Source organism: Dipodomys ordii, unplaced genomic scaffold (assembly GCF_000151885.1).
Source record: "Dipodomys ordii isolate 6190 unplaced genomic scaffold, Dord_2.0 Scaffold45, whole genome shotgun sequence".
NCBI lineage: Eukaryota > Metazoa > Chordata > Mammalia > Rodentia > Heteromyidae > Dipodomys > Dipodomys ordii.
Genome location: NW_012267261.1, coordinates 2,426,746 through 2,450,955, shown reverse-complemented (window position 1 = coordinate 2,450,955; position 24,210 = coordinate 2,426,746).

Genomic DNA, 24,210 nt, shown 5'->3' with positions numbered 1-24,210 from the left:
TCTGAAAGTATTGTCTTAGCCTTCTTCTTAGCTACTTTCTGCTGCATTTCAGATCACTCCCAGTCAATGTGACCTTAGTCTCCCTTTCTTTACTCATGATTTTACTCAAAATTAAGTGTGTGTGTGTGTGTGTGTGTGTCTGTGTATCTGTGTGTGTGTGTGTGTGTGTGTGTCTGTGCCTGTGTATCTGTGTGTGTGTCTGTGTGTGTCTGTGTCTGTGTCTGGATCTGTCTGCTGTGTATAATGCCAAAGTAAATTAGACTTTTCTTTTTCCCTTGGTGCCAAAGATGTAACTCAGGTCCTTGGGCACATAAGGCAAGAGTTCCACCATTAAGATATGTCTCCAGCTCTTAAATTTTTTTTTAACATATTCTCACTGTATAGCCCAAGATGGCCTTTAACTGTCTATTTAGCCCAGAATGACTTGGAACTATATTACTTCTGCTTCCCAATTATAGATATGTTCCATTATATACAGCATTGAAATCAGCAAATATTTATGGACAACGACAAGCATGTTCCATATTGCATTTGACAATGAAAAATAAAAAATGGAAATATATTAATTTTGATATGAAATGATCAGGATAAACTACTCTAAAGAACATTGCTAAACTTCTTTGCTCATCTAGAAAACAAAGATGGCACTTAACTCATAGTATTGTCATAAAAAAGGTAAATGAAATTACATATATGATGTACTTCAGAGTCTCCAAACAATTGTACAAATGTGTTTGCTGGTATGCTGAACTTAGGAATCTGCAGGTCACATCAGGCATGCAAATATTTATTTCTCACCAAAGCACTTCACATTCTCTGTCCTGCTATGTGTGTATGAAATATAGACATGAGAAAACCGTATTTTCAAAAGTTGCTCTTGCAAAAGTGGGAAAGATCAAGGATATCTAATTCAATTAAAGCTGATATAATCCAGATGCTGAAAATGTTCGTTAAGAACTGTCAACACTGTAGTTTCATGAAATCCAGACACCAAAATTTAAGCTTTGGCCTGGGAAATTCCCCTTTGAGTTCTCAGTAATTTTTTCATACAATTCTTAAATGAAACACACACACACACACACACACACACACGACAGAAACCTCTAAAATGATGACTATGAATCATTCTCTAGAATGAGGATCTGTACATAAGAACTCATACCTCCCAGCTCCTCTGGAAATGATTCTAAAACCCTATCCACCCATCACTTCCTACTTATCCACATGCTGTTGGTATACAAAAACCACTTCCTGTTTCTGACTTGAGATCATTTCGTAACATCGGAGCATTCTGAAACCCATTTCTTTTCTACTGGGGCTTGAATTCAGGGCCTTGTGATCTTGCTTGTTTGTTGTTGTTGTTTGTTTTTTCTCAAGGCTGGCACTCTACCACTTGAGACATATTTCTACTTCCAGCTCTTTGCTAGTTAAGGAGAATTAAAAGTCTCTTTTTATCTTCCCTGGTTTGCCTTGGATGTGAATCTGAGATCTCCGCATCTTGAGTAGCTAGGATGAAAGGTGTCCAACCACGGCTGCTCAGCTCTCCCTTCTATCACTCTTCACAAGATACATTTAATAACTTGCTGCCACATATTTAATAACTATTAGATGTCAGGAACTATATAGGTTAGCTTCATTATCTGTAATGTCCAAATAGGTCTTGTAAGAAAGCACTTGTTGCTGTAGTATAGAAGCTAAGATCCCCAAGAATCTAAGCACATTGTTTGAGATCCTTCTATGAATGGTCTGTAAGATTCTGCATCTTGCTCTAATTATCAGACCTTATCACTTCCCTGCCAAATTCCCACCTCTTTCTTTTTTTTTTACTTTCTTTTTTTATTCATTGCATGAACTATTTAAATATTTTCAGTCATTTGGATCTATTCATAAAACAGTTTCAAATGAAGTCATGAAAATATTGATCATCTTGCGGATGGATGCTTTTTGGCTCAGAGTGAAAGAGCAGACCATCCATATATATGGTATGAATCTGAGCATAAAACAAGATGAATTGAGTTGTCTCATTAATTTTAATGAAGGAGAAGAGAATAGGTGGTATTTGTTGGTTCATTTGTATTTAAATACTAAAGTATGAAGTGATGCCCAACTTCCAGTCATGGTTCTATAAATAACTCCCTATGTGACTGGTGGTCATCCTGGTCACAGAGCTCCAGTTTCCATTTGTGAGCAGAGGGAGTCCTATGCAATGAGCCCTCCCTGTGCACTTCTGCAATAGTGACCTCACCTTCTCTACTTTGAGCCATGCCTTGTCATACTCACATTCCTAGCATTTCTTTCCTGGTCATTTTATCTGTCTTAGCAAAGCATATGTTCTCAAACACATTTATGTGATTTTTCCAAAAAGGTATGTATTATTTTTAACTTAATATTTTTCTTGATGTTATTTAATTTGTAAAACTTGAACTTTCTTTTAACTAATAATGTCCATGAATTTTTGAGTAGAGGAAGAATTTTTTTCCTCCTAAAATAGAGTTGACTTACTGGGTAACTTTCAAGAATATATATTCTTAAAAATATTGTATACAGCCAGATGCTGTATCACACCTGTAATCCTAGCTATTAAGGAGGCTGAGATCTGAGGATCATGGTTCAAAGCCAGCCTGGGCAGAAAAGTCCATGAAACTCTCATCTTCAATAAACCACCAGAAAACCGGAAGTGGCTCTGTGGCTCAAGTGGTAGAACTTTAGCCTTGAGCTGAAGAGCTCAGGGACAGCACCCAGGCCCAGAGTAAAAGTCCCATGACTAACCCCCCAAAATATATATATACATACATTGGGCATTGGGTAGAGTCAATTATAAAACATGTGACATGAACACACAGACACAAATACACACATACTCTTTGGGAAATATACCTAAACCACAGGGAATCCAAAAGGAAGTTTGTGGATAATAGAGGAAAAAAAGAAAAGTAAAGATAAATGAAGGGACTTCCACACTGAGATTGGAGTCATAACCTTACCTGATCCTTCTCTTCTCAGGTTACCCCTTACTGTTAGATCTTTAATCTTGAAATCAATTCCACCTCTACGCAACCCCATTATGTAGTAACTAAGTGTGGACAAATTCTTCTTACCAATAGGTGGGTACCCTAGTAAAATATACTGAAGAGAAATACAAAAGAAATGCCCCAAAAGATATAAAAGATACATAATGTAGTGACAGAATATCCCATATTTTAAATTATGTATTTGTTTACCTTCTCACTGATTTAAAAGAAAAGCAACAACTTTTCTATGTGGATTCCATATTTATTTTCTGAAGTATCAGAACATCCTAAGCTGCTTAGCATGATGCATTTTTATCACCTCCACAGTTCACTCTGGCTTTGGGGTCCTAAGAAATGTTAGACTGGCTTTTCAAATGCTCTTGAGAATCAGACTGTATTTGATTGCATTGAGCACTTGCCATGGAAAAGAGATTTAACAGCTCTAAGTCTCAGTTGGTTTCCAGGTAAAATGGGGAAACACTGGCTTCCTTTAGTGAATTGTGTGAGATGTCCCATGAAATAACACAAGTTTAATGTGTACTAGAGCATCTAGCAAAGCTCTTATCCAAAGTTAGTTATATTTTCTGCATCTGAAATATAGTTACTATTGCTGGGAATAACTTGGATTCTTTTTTATTGTGTACAGATTATTAGTTATACAGAGGAGGATTTCCTTGTTACATTTCCACATCTGTTTACAATATATTCCAGTAACTTAGATTCTTTTGTTGTAAATAAGTCAAATTTCCATCCGTGCTCCCGACAGGAGCTATCCAATAGGTGCTTTCCTACCTCACATCAGCTTCCTTGCAAGGTATTTGTCTCAGAAACCCAAATCCCATCATGTTCCCTTTTCTGGTTTGTGGAGAGACTATTTGAAAGCAGAACTATCCTGTCTTACCTTAATGTTTAAACATATGCTAGCTTTAAAATACAGCATTTACTCAGGGCACTGGTGGCTCACATCTATAAAAATTCAAGTTACTCAGGAGGTTGAGATTTTAGGATAATGGTTTGAAGCCAGCCCAGGCAGGGAAATCTGTGAGAATCTTATTTCCAGTTGGCCAGGAAAAAGTTGAAAAGAGAGGTGGTCAAGTGGTAGGGTATTAACCTTGAGTGCCAAAGCCAAGCAAGAATGTAAAGCCCTGAGTTTAGACACCAGTACAGGCTCACAAATAATAAAATAAAATGAAATTAAGATAAAATAAAATAATACAGCTTTTGGGTGACTCCTCTTTGACAACCTAGTCACATACAGATTGCCAACAGTATAGATATTTAGGAACAATGAAATCCACTGAGAAATATTTGGTAGAATGTTGATGTGTATCAGATGTAAGTAATGGGCAAATACAGATTCATTATTTCATTATTTTCTTATTTTTGTCTAGGTTTAAAATTCTCCCTAGTAAAATGTAAAATAAATGTTTTACTTCATACATTTCCAAATTGTCATTTAACCTACTGTAAAATGCTAGTTATCACTTAAATTACTGTAGTCGTTTCTGTAGCTTCATTTAATATCTTCAAACCTCTCTCTTTTGGTTTTGGGGTTTTTTTAACTGTATTTTTTTGTATTAGGAATTAAACCCAAAACCTCTTTCTTTTTTCCCCCTAACTCCTATTCTCTAACTTGACAGGAAAAATCACTCCTTTGCTGTACCATGTAAATGAAGTTCCATGCAAATTCAATGATCTTTGCTGACCCAGGAGTTGGGGAGGCCTCATTTCTCCTAAGTATTGACCACCCCATCTTCAGTAAAGACTTGACTCCAGTGGTTAAGCGTGTCACTGTGCAACCACATTTGTGTAAGGATGTGTACCACATTTCCATGAGTTCTTAAGTCTTTTAGACTGGGTTAGTTCTACTTTTACTTCAAACTTCCTCTAAAACAAAGATGATGCTTTCTATTTCAGTAACAATATGCTACAAAATCAACTGTAATATATTTTTGACAGGAGCCTTTAAGATGTAAGTTCAATGTGTTTCCTCCTTCATATTTAAAGGTCTGAGAGATTCTAACCTCTCTAGGAAAATGAAATGAGAAAGGCTGTGTTCTGCCCTCCACCTTCATTTTAGACTAAGTGAGGGGATTTGCTTCTTATACTCCCTTGCTCCTATAATTATCCTTATTTCTTTTCTCTGAAGGTATCAGCTCATTACTGATACTGCAGAGATTTTAATTGCCATCAGTTGGAAAAGCTTTGAAAGAGATTTATCTAGTCTACATGGCTGGTACCTTCAACATTCTTAAGAGCCATTTGATGGGCAAAAACTTGAATTACCAACATCACTACTCTAGTCTCTGATTTATTTTTCTTACAAGGGAAGGTAAGCATCTTGTGCTATAAATGGCCTTGAGATACAGAGGTCTGATCTTGATCATGTTGAAGAGATAGAGATAGAGATAAAGATTAAATACTCTAAAGAAGACAATACTTATTTTTTGAAAAGGTATAAAATAAAAGTGCTTTCTCAAGGACTCTGTTATATATACCTAGTCTATTAGGAAAACAAGATTTCTATTAAGACCTGAAATACCTAATTTGTTTTCCTAGAAAATAATGCAGAGGGGCCTAAAACATCACCCACAAAGGGCCTAGAACTATAACGAATGTGATAATTTTGTATTGCAAAAGCATATTTATATAATTTTCTTTTAATAAAGAGAAAAGGATATAATAAATGTAGAATGAAACAAAGAAAGGGAAAATAAAGAAAAAGCTTCTGTGGAAAGAGAGAGAAGGGAAAAGAGGGAACAATGAAGGAAGGATAGATGGAGGAAAGAAAGAAAGGAAAGGAAGGAAGGAAGGAAGGAAGGAAGGAAGGAAGGAAGGAAGGAAGGAAGGAAGGAAGGAATCTGTTTTAGTGATAACTTAAGTTTAAAAATAATTGAAGCTCTAAATTGTGTTCATGTGGCTCCACCTATAGGCAGAAAAATTGTCCTTCAGATATTTTGTTAAGGTTTTTTTCAAGCAGGAGTTGTTTTCTTTCAGTTTGTCAGGTGGTAGAACAAGGCCAAGGGGTTATCTAGGTGGTAGAACAAGGCTAAGGGGTTATATTCTTCCAAGAAAATATTTTCACTTTGCTATGAATAAGAAATAAACTACCTAACTTCTGAGAACTGGAAATCTGAAAAAAGATACTACTGATTTTATTTTTAAGAGTTATCCTGAAGTACTTTGAACTGTAGAAAGTGGTAAAAAAATTTAAGACCACTCTCCGGAGGCCATATTAAAACACAATTTTTGTTATGACTACCTTGGAGTCCATTCTCAACTACACTTCAAATAAGCAATAACCATAAATATTTACATGTGAAGTATACCTTATGAAGTAATTGTTACAGGTTAATACTTCTAATGGAGAGAATTAAAACTTTGGTATCCTAGCCATTGGATAGATGTAAAAACAAAGCTAGAAAAGACCATTGTACTCATTTGAATGCTAATTAGTTGCTGTTGCTCAGGTATGACAATAACAAGGAACTGAAGAATGTGGAGCTAGGGAAGCACACCTGTCAGCACTCGAGAAGCTGAGGATGAGGAACTCAAGACTGGGATAGAGAACTGAACATTCAAGACCAGTGTGTGTACACAGTGACTTCAAACTTGGCATGAGCTATACAAAAGAGAAAGAGAGAGATGCAGAGAAATGGAGACAGAGAAAGAAACAGAAAGAAAATCTGTAATGCATGAAAATGCTCAACTATTTTCTTCCAATCTCACCAGTGTGGCCCATCAAGGCTAAAATAAGTCTCTTATGTTAGTGTTTCTTTGCCGTTCAGACTCAGGAAGTAAGCTTTTTCTGTATTCTTGAAGTAATTTACATTTACGATCCCGTTAATATTTCTATGTGATAAAAAATGTGAATGCTAAATGAATTTGTATGTCTAGTGTGATCTATTTGAGGACAAGAGCTACATATTTTTTTAAAAATTTATGTTTTTGTTTTTCCCAAATTGTCACTGGAATGAGGAAGAGTATGTTTAAGTAATTAAATTATTTGTATAGAAGTACAAAGAACCTGGAATAAGCTACCACAGAGCATGGAGCAATTCCAAATCATCATTCTGTTATAATGGTATTAAATTAAATTAAAATCCTGTTTATGAGTGAAACATAATCTTATGAAGAAAATGACTCAAAAAAGTTTAAACACAAAGCAAGTTACTAGTCCTATTAAAGCAAATAAAACAATGTTGGATGAACTAAACAGAATGTGTGCTAAAAAATTTAAAAATAAAAATAAACCAAAAAACAAAACAAAAAAAAAAACACAGGGTAAGACTGTGACTAAGTGGATAGGTTTATTCAAAAGGCAGAAATTTTCTGAGATGGAATATGATGATCTGGGACAGTAGACATGCTCTTTCTCAAACAATACAGAAAATTGTCCCACCATCTCATGTTTATATATAATGTTTAGTCTAGATCTTAGTAAATTAGACCTAACCTTTTTTTTTGGGGGGGGGGTCCGGTTGTGGGACCTGAACTCTGGGCCTGGGTGCTGTCCCTCAGCTCTTCAGCTCAAGGCTAGTGCTCTACCACTTGAGCCACAACACCACTTCTGGCTTTTTTCTTTTTGCTTATGTGGTGCTGAGGAATCGAACCCAGGGCTTCATGCATGCAAGGCAAGCACTCTACCACTGAGCCACCTTCCCAGCCCTAGACCTAACCTTTTAATAAATGATTTAACCTAACACTTTTAACTCACATTTTCTCATATTTAGAAGTTAACATGTTGATTCTTAAATAAAAATATTGAAAATGTTGAAAATAAGAGAAGGTAAAAAGCTGCCCATAAATAAGTCATTGAAAATAATTCCAGCAGTTATGTTGATGAGAAAAGATTCTGGAGTAATGCTTGAAAACCAATTCTCAGTTCTTACCTGTAAAACTTTAGAAAGATAGTCAAACTTTCTAATTCTATTCTATAATCTGCAAAATTGAATTGTCAGTAAAATTCATATAAAAAGTAAATCAGTTTCTGCTCATTCAACTTTTAACAAATACCAAATAGATACTAAGTACTTACTAGATATGTTTATTTATTCAGTGTATACTCATTGAATGCTCATTCATATACATACCAGAAAATACATGGAAGTTTCAAATATAGAAGTAGGCAAGCGAAGCAAGGGCATAGAATTGACACTACAATGTGGATGGGGCAAATATAAAAAATAATGACAAATTAAGGCCTTTGAATAAAATAAACACAAAGATTATACAATAAGAACTAGAGTAAATTCTTGAAGTGAAAATGATAGGGAAATGAAAAGATCAAAAAAGCAAAACTGTTGTAGATGCTGGAGGGGATGTGGACAGAAAGGAACCTTACTTCATTGTTGGTGGGAATGTAAACTTGTTCAACCACTTTGGAAAGCAGTATGGAGGTTCCTCAAAAGACTTCACATAGAACTCCCCTATGACCCAGCAATCCCACTTTTGGGCATTTACCCAAATGCTTACAAACAAGACCACACTAAAGCTACCAGCACAACTATGTTCATTGCAGCATTATTTACCATAGCTAAGATATGGAACCAACCCAGATGCCCCTCAGTAGATGAATGGATCAAGAAAATGTGGTATATATACACAATGGAATTCTATGCTGCCATCAGAAAGAATGACATTGCCCCATTTGTTAGGAAATGGAAAAACTTGGAAAAAATTATATTAAGTGAAGTAAGCCAGCCCCAAAGAAACATAGGTCCCATGGTTTCCCTTATTTGCAATATCTAGTATATCTATGAGTCAAGCGGAAAAGGTCAGATAATGTGATGTCAGGAAAATGAACCCTTAGATATGTATTTTAATGTTTTTTCTTTCATGCCTGTGTTTCTAAAGCATTTATAAGATTATCTCTTTGTTGCTATGTCCCTCCCCCACAGTATAACCCCTGCTTTCACTATATTTGATGTCAGTATAACTTGTGGAGGAGAGGGGGAAAAAACAGTTGTTTAAGGATACAGGTGGACCTGATGCAACAATGAGAAGTATAAGTTGTCATGTCCAAAATGAGCTTTACAACATCGGTTCCGGGGGAGGGGGAGGGGGGGTAAGGAGAAGGGTTGGGATTGGGGGGAGGGGGGAGGCTGGGAAGGGATGTGAAGGGTAAACCAAAGGAGGAGGCTGCAATGCTTGGTAAGAAATGTACACATTATCCTGCCCATGTAATTGTAACCCCTCTGTACAGTATGTTCACAAATAAAATAAAAAAAAAAGCAAAACTGATCAGAAAACAGACATATGTCAGTGTTGCTGGCTAACACCTACTCAGGAATCTGAAAGCTGAGGATCAAACTGTAAAGCCAGCCTTGGCATGAAAGTATGTGGGACTCTTCTGTATGACTAAGCACCAGAAAACTGGAAGTAGAACTTTGGCTCAAGTGGTAGAGTGCTAACTTTGAGCAAAAAGAAACCCCGGGACAATGCTGAGACCCTCAGTTCAAGCCTCAGGACTAGCAAAAAAAAAATCCCAAACCCTGATGTATGGCCTATATACTCATAATAACCTATATACAACTCTAGGCATTCACACACAGTCAGAACAAAGGAGGATACTCTCGGGAGGAACCCAAATGTATCACTCTCCTGAACAGGCAAAACACCGTTTATCAAAAAATAAATTCTAGGAAATGGGAAAAAAACAAAAACAAACAAGTATCCAATGACTAGAAAGATGATAATAGAAAGTTATGCAAGTCCTTAAAGGAGATACTCTAGCTTTACAAAATGCGTGAGGTGGACAATGATTTGGCATACTCAAGGGACAAGTCTGTGGTTATTGTGAGACATGTAGAAAGCATAGAGACATTTAAGGTGATTTTAGAGAGCCAGATTCTGCAACAGCTACATCTGCTGGCCCTGGTTTGACAAACTCAGATATTCTTCTGACATTAGTAGAAAACGTTGAAAAGTGTTTGCTAAGAAGGAGAATGGCAAATCTGATTTAATTTTTAAGTATAATAGATTCATTCAAACACAAATTTAAAGCAAGCAATATACAATTTGGGATATTACCTGGAAGCTTTATTTATTTATTTATTGCATCCTGGGGCTTGAACTCAGGGCCTGATTATGGTCTCTGAGCTCTTTCTCTCAACGGTAGTGTCTACCACTTTGAACCACAGCACCACTTTTGGTTGCTGGTAGTTAATTGGAGATAAGAGTCTCTTGTACTTTCCTGCCCGGGCACTTCAAACCATGATCCTCAGACCTCAGCCTCCTAAGTAGCTAAGATTACAGGCATAAATCACCACCAATTGGCTTATGGGAAATGGTGGTGGTGATTTGGACCAAGATGATGACATTGAAGAATAAAGGTATAAGACTTGATGACTAATTCAAAGAACATAGATAGCAAGAGGGGCAGACAATCTGTAGATTTCATGTTTGCATAGCAAAGCTGATGGCGATACCCTTTGCTATGATGGGAAAAACTTGGGGAGAAACAGGTTTAGGGTATGAGAAATTGAGTCTGGTTTTCAATCTATGGATTTGAAGATGTGTATGGTCTCTGAATATCAAAGGTTGATACCTGTCTCTTCTCCCTGTTGAGCTCACAATGAGAAAAAGTGAAGAAGTGGCCAGGAGGGAGATCTCACTGCATGCTGACTCTCTCAGACCTTCACAAGTGGCTTCCACCTGCAGAACAATGAGAAAATAAATTTGTGTCTAAGCTTTCCTGCATAAGCCGGATGTCATTTCAGCATACATGAGTAATACAGTGATCTTCCGGAAACAACCAAAGTTCACAAAATAGTTCCAAATAGAACATTGTGTCAGACCAAGGGACTCATTTTATTATTAAGGAATTGTACCGGTAGACACACAGCCAAGGCATCCATTGATCTTTTCATAAATTGCACCACTGGGAAGTAGCTGGTCTGGCAGAATGATGGAATAGCCTATTAAATGTTCAGCTAGGTTACTGACTCTAGAATAACATCCTGTGGGGCTGAAGCATTTTTCCTCAGGATGTTGCATATATTCTCTGAATCAAAAATCAATGTAGAGTGTCATATCCCCAATAGTTAAAATGCATAGTTCCCAGAAACAAAACAAAGACTAGAGAGTTTCTTTTCCTCACATTTTATCATAACTCACAGTGACCTAATTACAGAATTTATTGGGCTTTGGTAGAGTCTAAGTCTTGTGACATTGAGAAGAACATTTCTACCAAAAAGAATTTTGCTAAATCTCAAGGTATAATTACTACCTTTCCTTTGTCCATTCTTGCTGGTATTATTGAACTCAGAGATGGGTTAGTTTATAAAGAACTGAAACTTATTTTCTCACAGTTCTGTAGGTTGGCAAGTCCAAGATGAAAGAAATGGTATTTGGTATGATGAGAACCTCCTCGTTTAATCTACATATGATAGAAGGCAGAAAAGTAAATGAACTAGCTATCTGAATGACACACAATGTTTTGCTTAAAAGGGCCTTAAGCAGATGCCTATAATTTTAGCTAAGAGAAGCTGAGATCTGAGGGTCAAGGTTCTAAGATAGCATAGGCAAGAAAGTCCTCAAGACTGTTATCTCTAAATTAACCACCAAAAGCCAGAAGTGGAGTGTACCTCAAGTGATATAGATTATTAGCCTTGAGGGAAAGAGCTGAGGGACCAGCCCTTAGCTTAATCCCCATTACCAGCACATTGAATGTCTAAATTATTGACTCAGCTGAGATAACTTAGCTGGGTATAGGATTGTATGTTGAAGGCTAATTTATCTCAAAACTAGGCTATTTTATCTCAAAACTATGAAAATATTGATGCTTTTGTCTTTTGACTACAATATTCCTGATGTTATTTGATTTTTGTGCTCCTCTGTGATTTTTTTTTCTGTATAATCTTGTTTCTCTTTTAGAAGCTAATTCCCACCATTTTTAAGGCTCCATTCCATTATTTTTATTAAAGGTAGATGGAGTCTGTGTGTCTATATTAATCTTGTTAAAAGTCTCTCTGATGGCTGGTCACTGGTGCTTCATGACTGCAATCTTAGATACTCAAGAGGCTGAGATGAGATCTAAGGGTTGCAGTTCAAAACCAACTCAGGCTAGAAAATGTGTGAGACTTTTATGTCAAATTAACCAGCAAAAAAAAAAAAAAAGCTAGACATAGATCTGTGGCTCGAGTAAGACAGTACTAACCTTGAGCCAAAAGCTCAGGGATGGTGCCCAAGCTCTGAATTCAAGTGCCAGAACCACCACTACCACCACAATCACCACCCTCCTCCCACCCCCACCTCCAAGTCAGGAGTAAAATCCATTTTTTAAATACATTCCTTTGGAAACTTTCTGAATATATATTTCTTCAAATAATATATTCCATATAATTGTCCTAACATTTTGTTGGGAACTTCTTCTCATTGAATATCAGTATTCACAGCCCACGCTATACATTTTCCTTAATGTTTTCTATACTTTTTGGATAGTGCTTAAGGAAATTTCTCAGCTTAGTTTTCTGTTTAATCTTTTTATTAAATTTTTAAAAATTAAAGTGCATGAAAGCATTCTAGGATTCATAGTATGTGATTTCTATGTTTAAAAACAACTTTTTACATAATATCTAGCTTTTGGTTATTAGATAAAATTATTATATTTGTCTCATTGAGACTATTATATATAAATTTTAAATATTTAAAATTATTTTAAATCTGCATTGTTTTCCCAGCTTCCATGGTTGTAAGTTCTTTTTGTGGGAGAGTTTATTAGCTTCCATTATCAGGGCCAATCCTGCTTAGCTGCTTCATGAATTATGGCGACTTGCAGAGCAACTCTTATTTGCACATCCCATGGTGAAGTCTTCAAGTAATGTGGCTGGATACTACACTGGAAGGGGATTTACCTATTCACTTAACTACCAAAATGGAAGCTTCAGAACTGAGGCTAAGCAACACAACTCTCATTTCAGCTTCCTGATAGGAGAGAAGTAGCATTTCATGGTATATTGTTTCCCTTTTAAGGAAATTATTACATCCAGGTACAGGTAGCTCATGCTTCTAATCCTAAACACTCAGGAGTCAGAGATCTGAGAACTGTGGTTCAAAACTAGCTAAAGCAAAAAATCTCAAGAGAGTATTATCTCTAATTAATGAAAATAAATAAAAGCCAGAAGTGAATGTGTGGTTCAAGTGGTAGGGAACCAGACTTGAACGGGGAAAAAAAAACAAAAAACAAAACAATTGCATGAGACCCTAATTCAAGCCCAACTACTGAACACACACACGCACGCACACGCACACACACACACACACTCTCTCTCTCTCTCTCTCCATACAGAGAGAGAGAAACAGAGACTAAGAGAGTTCTTATTTATGAAGTTCTGATTCATGAAGACTTCTCTTTGGTTTGGATTGCGATTTTGATTTTTGTAAAAAAAAGTATCATTTTAATGGGGTTGATATTAATGGGATAATATTTTCATGAGAAAATACTTCATGCATTTCTGTAAATGCCTGAGTTTAAACACCAGTACTCATCACAAAAATAAAGCATTAAAAATGATAAAAAAAATCCTACAACAATACAGATGAACCTGGAGGATAGTATCTTAATAAAATTAGCCAAACATAGAAAGAGATCTTCTGTATGTTTTTATTTACATTTTGAAACTACAAAGTCAAACTCAGAGAAGAAGAAATCCCTTCTAGTAATGTTAAAGTTTTGGAAAGGGAGGAAGAAGAAGGAGAGACAGATTTGAATGACAAAGCCTACAGCCATTAGCCATTAGTTTCAGGGAACCATAGAGTTGCAGTGGTCTAAAATAACTATTGCCTATTTCAAAATAACTAGGAAAGAAAAAATCCAGCTTTTTCCAAAGCACAGAAATGATAAATATTTGAGGAGATGGGAATACCAATAATTGCTTGGATTTTAAAATTATGCATTATATGCATGTATGGAATTATTATGCCAATTCCCATAAATATGTTCAAATATTATGTTCAATTTATAAAACATTAAAAGAAAAGAAAGGGTTAGAAAGATATTTTTTAGGACTTCTACATTTCTATTTAAGCCTGGTGTAATTTTTACCCAGAGTTCTTCACCACAAGGTAGGGAAGAAAAATGAAGCAATGTCTTTAAATATGTTAAGTAAGTAGAACTTCTTACTTAATAAGTATACAAGAGAAAATTGGCATAAATGATACAGAAGAAATTCAGTTTTTTAATCAGTGAGGCAAGGTACAGAACGGTGAATAGCCTATTATCAATGATTGATTCATTTGTTCTTTAACAGTCACTGTAGAAAGGGCTATAGCCCCGGAACAGAAATCAGAGAAAGTAAGGAGAGGAATACTTCATTTTGCTTGTGTGAAAAAGGAACAATGACACTTCCTGACATTGGTGTGGGAAGGAGAAGGGAGTTGGAGGAGAGTGGCGGAAGGAATAAGTCTGATCAAGGTACATTGCACACATATGTGGATTTGTTGAAATGTAATCCCCTTGCACAACTAATTAAACAATAGTAAAAATTATAAAAGAAGGTCTTTATAAGTCAGTCATGTCTGAGCTCTGCAAAGACACTTCCTGTGTAGAGGAGAGAGTGGTAAGCACTGTGCCAGGTGAAGGCTACAAGTGACTATCAACATTATGACAGGAACAGAGCAGTGTAAGACGTGTAAGAATGTGTTATAAATGTGTTATAAAACTGCTATAGGAAAAGATAATTTTGGCAGTAGTGGATTTGAATTTATGGCCTGTGCTTTCTAGGCAGATGTCCCAGCACTTGAGTCTTAACTCCATCTAGTTTTAGTTTTCAGTTATTAGTGCCCAGAACCAACCCTGGACAGCAATAGTCTTACTCAAGGTCTCCGGCATGGGATGACACATGTGTACATCTTTCCTGGCTTAGGTTGTTGTTGTTGTTTTGTTTGATAAAGTCTCACTAACTTGTTGTCTCACTGTGATTCTCTTCATCTCTTCCTCCTATCTGGGATTAGAGGAATGAGACATTGTACCCGACTTAAGAAACTAAATTAAAAGGCTAAATTACCACTATACTATCAGAGTCTATTAGATGATTAAATTATTCTTAGTTAATATACGGTATTTCAAAAATGCAAACTATCAAAAGCTGAGCCAAATATGAATCTCTCACTCCACATCCTCCAAGCCTTCCTCAAAGAACTATGAAAGGCTTTATTTGACTTTCTCTTCTAGGGATTGACGTCTTTATGCATGAAAGTTAACACATCGGATTTTGATCTTATTAGTTCTATCCGTTGGCTTCCAATATGTACAAAGTATGTCTGATGATTAAAGTGTTTCTTTGGGTACATTTGGATTCCCTTCTTCCTCAGGTACTTTTAATTTACAGTAAGTGGCATAATAAAAATATACCACAAGGTGGCAGAAGAAGCTATCATTCCTGGACAACTCTCTTTAGACAGAACATTGATTTACAACCTCAGCCTCAAGGAAAAGAAATTGCTTTATAAGTCTCCAGTGTATCAGCATATTCCAACATTACTACTGATATTAAAACTCAATATAAAATCAGTGACCCCTGACTCTAAAGTAATTTTCCTAGTTTATACTTTATCAGATTCTTCCTATAAACAATACTATTTGGTCTTTTTCAAATTCCTTTCTCTTATTCCATTGCAGAATTCTGGGCACTGTACACATAGAGTTTAATGATGGTTTTTCTGCTCTATGTAATTTCTCCTCCAAATAACTTATCTACTCCAGATGTCAAAGCTCTCCATCAACTTCAATGCACATTTATCCTTCAGGTCTCCCATTGTTAATAGCAGGTCAAGAAGTCCTTCAGAATCCCTGATTCATTCTCTCCCTCTAATATTTAGCACAGAGCCTGCGAACTTTTCTTTCACCCTATGTCTTCTCAGCCAGTACTTTTCAAACAGAAAAAGTTGTGCTCCTTTACTGCATTTGGAAACCAATTTAGTTAAGTGCTACATAGAAGGGACAAATATAAAGTGGTGGAGAAATATCAGAATGTAGAGCTTTAGTAAGGGCAAAAAAATTCCTCAACAAGATGTTTGTGTCAGTTAAATGTTCTCATCAAGATGAATATGTTTACTGTGATGAAATGTGTTTGTTTTTGTGGGAAATCTTCAACAAGGTTTTAAAGGAAAGATTTCTGCCCAAATCTCTCAGATTGTATCTTACCTATTACAATGGAGGATTCCATGGCTTCATTGTCTCAAATATACCACGCACCATCCCTTCCAAGTTTTTACAATGTTCAATTCCTACTTAGAGCTTCCAGAAGCATGGGACTTAGTCTTAGAAGGCCTACTCACTCTAGTTCTTCCTTCTTACCTACCATAATTAGTTTCAGAGTTCCTGTATACAGTCACCTAGTCTGTATCCTTAGCTGTATCTTCACCTTTTGTTTTACAAGGGCATGTTTAAATCCATGAAACCCCACCGGTGTTGACGTATCTGTCTTAGTGTCACTCAAATGATTACCTTTTGCCAGTTGCAGTTACCTGTGGCTCATGTCTATAATTCTAGCTACTCTGGAAGCTGAAACTTACAGGATTAAGCTTTCAACCTAACCAGAGCAGAAAAGTCTGAGAGATTCCACCTCCAATCAAGCAGCAAAAATGACAGACTGGAGGCCTGGATCAAGTGGTAGAGGACCCGCTCTGAACAAATGTGTGTGTGTGTGTGTGTGTGTGTGTGTGTGTGTGTGTGTATGGGTGTGTGAGGCTTTGAGTTCAAGCTGTGGTATGAGCATATGCACATGAACACACACACACATGCATGCATGCAACACTATTTTTAAACTCTTTTTTTAGAGTTTAACATTTCAATGTTTATTGTAATAACTTCATCATCTCTTTACTAATGGCTTCAGACTGAAATCTCAAAATGAATTAGAGCCAGACACTGGTGGTTCATACCTATAATCCTAGCTACTCAGAAGGCTGAGATCTGAGGATCATGGTTGAAAGCCAGCCTGGGCAGGAAAGTCCTTGAGACTCTTATCTCCAATAAAGCACTCAGAAAACTGGAAGTGGTGCAGTGGCTCAGGTGGTAGAGTGCTAGCCTTGAGCTGAAGAGCTGAAGGACAGCACGCAGACCAAAATTCAAGCCCCATGACTAAAAAAAAAGAATTAGAATTTGATAACATTGTATTTGGAATCTGAAAAATCTGACTTTCAACAGTAGCTTTACCACTTCTGTCAGTGAGACTTTATACAAGTTACCAAACAAGTTTGCCTTTCAGAGGCCCTTGCTTATGTCTGAAGTTATATACTTACAAAATCATTAGATTAATGTGCTAATACTTACAAATACACTATGTCTTGTTAATAGTAAAATACAGTAAATTGCTCCTGATCATAATAGAATTTTTTTCTTTAAATGGTTTTTATTAACACTTGTTATTTGTACAAAAAAGGATTTCACTGAGTCATTTCCATAATACAGTATGTCACAATAAAACTCAAGCATCCTTATCCTTCCCTTCCCATTTTAAAAGAATTTTGACAGGTTTTATTATTCTATTTCATATATGCAAATAAAGCTCTTCAACTATATTCCTCTTCATGCACTACCTCACTAGCTTCCCTGTACCTGCTGGTACCCACCCCACAACAGAGCCTATTTCATTTTACTATCATTCATATTTTTTAGTTTGTATTAGTTGGACCACAATGTTTAACATGCTATTTTAAATGTGCATATATTATATTTTAGTCCAAATTACCCTATTCATTTTTCCTGGCACCCTATCTCCTGTAGATAATTGTTTTTCATTGAAATTCCTTAGACCATCTTCCTACATAGTTACAGTGCTTTTCAGTAACAAGTCTCAAAGAAGTCAAGAGAACATGCTTGGCTTCTGTTCATTTTTGGTGTGGTGTACCTGTGGTAATTTTTTTCTGTCTTTAATACATTAATTATACAAAGTGTTTCATATGAAATGGCTACATCTGTAAGCAGTGTAGTTGGACCAAACTCATCATCTATTACTCTTCATTCTGTTCTCTAATGACTCATTTTAGTTATTTTATTAGTCTTACAATGCTATTTATAAATACTTAGGTTTTTATATGAATAATTTATTTTTTTCTTCACGTGCTGTTTTTAACTTACTATACCATAGTTAAAAAATGCACTGGAACGGATTAGAGTTCTTCTTTCTGAAAATGAGAGTGCATTTTTACTCTGCATGAACAGAGGAGAATTTAATAAAGATCAATTCTCCTTTATTATAAATTTTCACATTTCCAACGTGAAATGAGCAAAACCAGAGCCTAAATGTTAGAAAATTGCTTTAAAGGTGAGTCGGGGTTTTCTTTTCTCAAATAACTGATTATTACACACAACTTAGAACAAATCTTCAGTATATCAAAGGAAAAAATGTGGTCTTTGGAGACATTTCATTGCCAACTGTGTCACTATACTTAGCCCAGTACCAGGTATGGTCTAAATAAAAGTTAGGGTTGGAGCTATAAATAAATTGGAGGAATCAGATCCTGACCTTGCTAATTAACATCTTCACCTTAGTAAAGTTATTGAGTTCTAGAAAGTAACTTTTCCTTAAAGGGTGTAGGTTTAATATCATATGAAATACGAACTTTGGGGCTTGGATGTAGCTCAATGGCAAAGCACTTGTCTAGCAAGCACAACATCCTGGCTTCAATCCCTAGCACCCAAAAAGGAAAGACCAAAAAGACAATAATAATAAACTAATAAAATACAAACTTTATGAAAATATTAGAGATAATAATTTGATACTATAATAAAATATCTGTGAAATGTCTAGTTTTGTCTTATTGATATTTGTTTGTGTGAGGTCATGTCTGTATAAGGTAGATTGAAATTACAGAGTGGAATTTAAGTCCTGAATATCACTAAGTTATCCACCAAAGGCATTTTAGACTATAGAATCCTCCTGTTTCATTTCAAGTTGAGGCAGAGAGAGAAGAAAGAATTTTCTCAGATTTACATGGCAAGTCAGTGGTGGAATTACATTCTAAATGTCTTAATTGCCAGAAGTTTACTTTGCTTTCTCCCTCTCTTCTGCCACTTCGTTTCTGTCTCTGTGTCTCTCATTCTTTCTCATTTTTCCCTTCTTCCCTTTACTAGACAGCTTTCCAAAGACATAATCAAATGGTCTGACTGAGAGACTCACCAGAGGAGACAGCATGACAACCAAGTTAAGACACAGCATCTGTTAATGTTTTATGCTCATGTTAAACAGCAACTGGAGACTTAGTAAGAACTCTCTGGGGTGGCCAGAACATGTGCAACACATGCTCCCCACTCTGGCTTTGCAGACTCTTAGGGGAACTGATGGGCAGCTAGGCAGAAACTCAATACTCAGCAGTTAATCAAAGGACAATTTTTGCAGGGTAGATGAGAAACCAAACTTCCCTCCTCAACGATCATATCATAGAATGCAACTGGATCCATTGCTTCAATTGCTTCCATTGCCACGGATACCCAAGTATAAAAAATAAGTAAATAAATAAATATGCTTTTGTATTTTTGATTACTTAGAGGGCTCGTTTACTGTTCATTTTTTTCCTGGAGTATTTCTTATTTACTCTTGTTTTGCTCATTTTAATGTGCCCTTAATTAAGTAGTATGACAAAATATATTTTTATACATGAAATAGAATATACTAAAAGAGTAATTATTTCTATCTACTCAGAAATTCACTTTCTTAATTGGATTGACCTTTTCATTAAAATTTACATTGTTTATTTCACTGAAAACATTTTTTTAGGTCATTTCGGAAAATCTTGACATCTGGAGAAAAGATGTTTGTAAAAATGCAGAATGGATTTGTTAACTAAAGAATCACGATTTTTTTAAATGTGAAATTCTCAATGCAAAAGAATTAATAAATTATATTTCTTTAATTGATTTTTGGGTGGGCAGATAAACTTGGTGTCATCTCTCATAGGATTTTCAGTTTCATAAAGCACTTACAATTTCTAGATCCAAAGATGTGGAAATATCTGTTGCTCATTTAAACAGTTAATTGCTTATTATAACTTCTATTTTCAAGGCCCGCGATTATTCATTCTTGTACTGAGTACTTGTTTGAAAAGGGCTCATTAGTGGTGGACACTATTATCTTCAAACTCAAGACAAATTAGCAGAGGTAATGTTTAAATAGATCCAACAAAGTGCCTTGTTTATGTTTGTAGAACAATGAAGCTTACTGATATTGGTTTGGAAATGTCTGGGAAAGGGAATGGAAAGGAGGTATAAGCCTGATCAAGGCACATTGTGTACAGTTATGGACATATCAAAGTAACTCTCCCCCACCTGGTACAATTAATTGATACCAATAAAAATCTGTGAAACAACATTAAACATGAGTAGATATATGCACAATACATTCACTGCCAGAGATTTGGACAACGCCTGGTCAAGCTGTGCCAAGAGCTACTAATATAGAAGTTTTTATAAACATTAACTTCTGGGTAACCTACTTGGTTTTTGGTTAGAACCATTGGGCACTCAGAAAAAAAATAATAAAATAAAGTAATAAAAAAAATAAAGTTTGTCAAGGTCAGAAATGTTTTCCTGGAATAGCATATAACAGCTGGGCGCCAGTGGCTCACGCTTGTAATCCTAGCTACTCAGGAGGCTGAGATCTGAGGATCACAGTACACAATCAGCCTGGGCAAGAAAGTCCACAAGACTCTTATCTCCAATAAACCACTAGAAAACCAGAAGTGGTGCTATGGCTTAAGTGGTAGAGCACTCGCCTTGAGCTGAAGAGCACAGGGACAGCACCTAGGCCCAGAGTTCAAGCCCCATGACCAAAAACAAAAAAAGAAAGAAGAAAGAAAAAAAAGAAAAACAACCTAAAGTCCTTTGCCCAAGCTACTGTTAAGTAACACAGGATATAACACTGGTATAACAGTTATATGCTAAAAGAAAAATAGTTGTTACACAAGAAATGTAAGTTCCTAGAACAAGAAAAAGCCTATGCAATTCTCAACCATGCATTAAAATATGGAAACTTATATACATGTATATGTGAATGTACATAAAATACTATGTGCTATTAGGATATGATCAATAGTGAAAATTAAAATTAACATTATAACAATAATAAAGACAAATAAATATAGAGACCCAGATAAGATTTGGGATATAGGCCAGTAGTAGAGCATCTGTCTGTCATACACAATGCCTAGGGTTTCAAAGAAAAGAATGGCATAACTAGTAAGAAGTGAGACTTAGATTCAATCCAGAAAATTTGGAGCATTGTTCAATTGTCTAAGAAGTCTCAACAAACCTAACAGTGACCACAGGCTTGACTAAGTCAACACAGATATATTTTCTTTTCTCATGCCCTCTCTCACACAGGAAGGTATTACTAGAAGCAGAATTTCTGAAAATTCCCATTTTATAAGTGTGCAGGGACATCAATATGCATATATCAATCTGTTTGATCCTCTGCTTTCTAATTTTCTTAATTAGAGAGGTGGGAATATTATTTACACAGTCCATTGATCTGGATCAGAAAACAAAACATTATGTTTATACTAAGCTTCTGACAAAATCAAACATTTTCCTTAAATATGAATGATAAGCCAGGAAACTACAGTTGTACTTACAAAGTCCAAAGAGGCTAAAATTGCCCAGTATATAAGAAATATGAAGATTCCAACCTTCTTATCTTCTTCATTCTATCTTAAAAAACCTTATTAAATTCTCAACAGGTGCCTGGCATAGGAGGTTCCAAAATCAACAGAAAGGATTATCCTTAGTGACTTCAGAGACGTGGGAAGGAAGTTGACTTGTGAACAGCAAATATAAATGTAGCATTTAAAAATCATAACCAACAGAATGGTGAGACCAAAGAGGAAATTACTAATGCTACCACAGCTAATCTACAGTAAAAGGATCAATCAGGGCACATTTCTGTACAAAGAGCAAGTTCCATCTCCAAAAAGAATACCTTACCCTATAAACACAGCTCAAGGGAAAGTGAGGACATGAATAAAACCACTAAAATTCAAGAGGCAAAGTGCACTTGGGAACTCAGATGATTAGTTCAGGGTGAGTGGTTTGTAAAATGTGTAAGAGAGAATATTGTAGGTGGAGTGCAAAGTCAGGCCTGGGCCAGTTATGGAAATCTCTGCCTCAGGACAACTCAGAGCTTGTGAAAGAAGGAAAAAGCATGCACACTTCTTGCCTGTGGGGATTACCATTGGGTTGAATCAGTGATTAGTGCTGATTGCTTCTTGCTTTCATGATTTTTCAAGTACAAAGCATGGTTAAGTCTCAAAAAGCATCGGGTGGTTGATTTCTTAGAGTAGCAGCAGCCGCCAACAGCTAGGGTCAACTGAGATACCCCAGATTGAAGGCCAGCAGGAATCTCTTGGTGTGGGGTCCTGGGCTCTGGAATGTCAACCATATGTTCTGTGAGAGCTTGTTTGTTTTCCTTCTGAGCTGGTCTCTCACTATATCTGGTGATAAAGACTTCTGCAGTTTTCTCAGACCTACCTGCAGCTGAATACAGAGCCTGGGGACTAGAAGGCTGTTCTGGGTTCTCAGAGACATGAAGGGATATAGATCAAAGTGTTAGCATGTACATCTTTGTGTTGTTCCACAGATTAGCACAGATCTATACTGCTCTGGCAGCAGGCTCTAGCTTTAGACAGAAAAAAATAAGTCACCTCCCTATAAGCTTGTATGCTAATAGGGAACACAGATTAATTTATCTTAGTTATAGTCATTGGGCTCTTTGCATGTCAATCACCTGGCTAAACATTTTGTCACATTCGCTCATGTTTTTCTTAAAGAGGTCCATTGAGGCAGAAATCACTTTTCCTATACAGTTTAGAAAGCTCTAGTAGTTTAGCTAAGAGGTTTGTCAGGCTTCACCTTCAGTTGATTTTTGCTGAAGCCAACTTTTACACCAAGGTCTGGCCTACTCCAAAGCCAATGGTCTATAAAGAGGTTTTATACAATAGAAAAAGCACTTTGCAATGAGTCATGAGGGCTAGATCCAACTTCTCACATTGACACTTATCTGTGTTATAATTTAGCCTCTCCACCTATTAACTTTCATATATACTGAGTAGAATATAATCATTATGTTTCTTACAGGGATCGATGGTGGAAATGAAACTAACTCACATATCCAAGAGTTGTCAGTTCTCTGTACAAGTTAATTACTATTTCTTACTCCTTTTCAGACTTCAGTATTCTCATGTATACATTTGGGATGACATTGCTCCTACTCATTTCACAGGGATATTAGAAGAAACTCGATGAACTGTGGGGAAGCACTTTATAAACTGCGAAGTGCTGTACAAATGAGGTAATGTGTAACCAATCATTTTATAATTCTAATACACTACATTATAGAGATTGCTGCCACATGCTCTGAGACTAGTAACATATATCACTATGTAATATTTCTTTAGCTTTTATTAGGCTCCCTTCCATTGCTCTGGCATGTATTTTCCAAGTAACTTGGCATAGAACTTCCTCCTAGCCTGCTCTCCCCATCCTGTCCTTTCTGCCACTGTAAAACAAGGTGACGCCATGATGGAAATAGCAGTGTGGTCTCTGAATGACCTGCTGAAGTCAGAGCCTTGTGTATTACCCGTCCCAAGATCTGCACATGCATCAGAACTATGAAAGCAGTTCTGTAAGAGCGACAAATACAAACACTATGAGGTCATTTCTTCCAGAGTGTAACAGGATGCAGACTCTTGGAAGGAAATACTATAAATGTCTTCTTGGAAAATTTTGTCTCTCAGCGCAGAACACATTATAATTTTTTTCCAAAACCCTCCAACATTACAGTACATCAAACACTGTGCCTTTTCTTTCCTTTTTCTTTTTTCAAGTAGTTCTATTTTCAGAGAGCGAGGGAACAGCTGGGCAGAGTTTCAGTTACTTTCTTTTCTTTAAGACCTCACTGTGTAGAGACAGTACCAGTGCAATCAGGCAGAAAGTTGAGTCCCAGTCTCACTTTCATGGTGTGTCAATAGTTCAATTTATTGACCATCTTCATCTGCCAAAGAGGGCAGTAGGCCATGTAGTTAAAAACACTAAAATAAGCTGAGCACTGATGGCTCATATCTGTCATCCTCACTACTCAAGAGTCTGAGATCTGAAAATTAAGGTATGAAGCCAGCCTGGGCAATTAATGGGAAAACAGCAGGAAGTAAAGGGGGGCAAAACTGGACGAATGCCAGTTTTGAGAGGAAAAAGTAAAGTGAG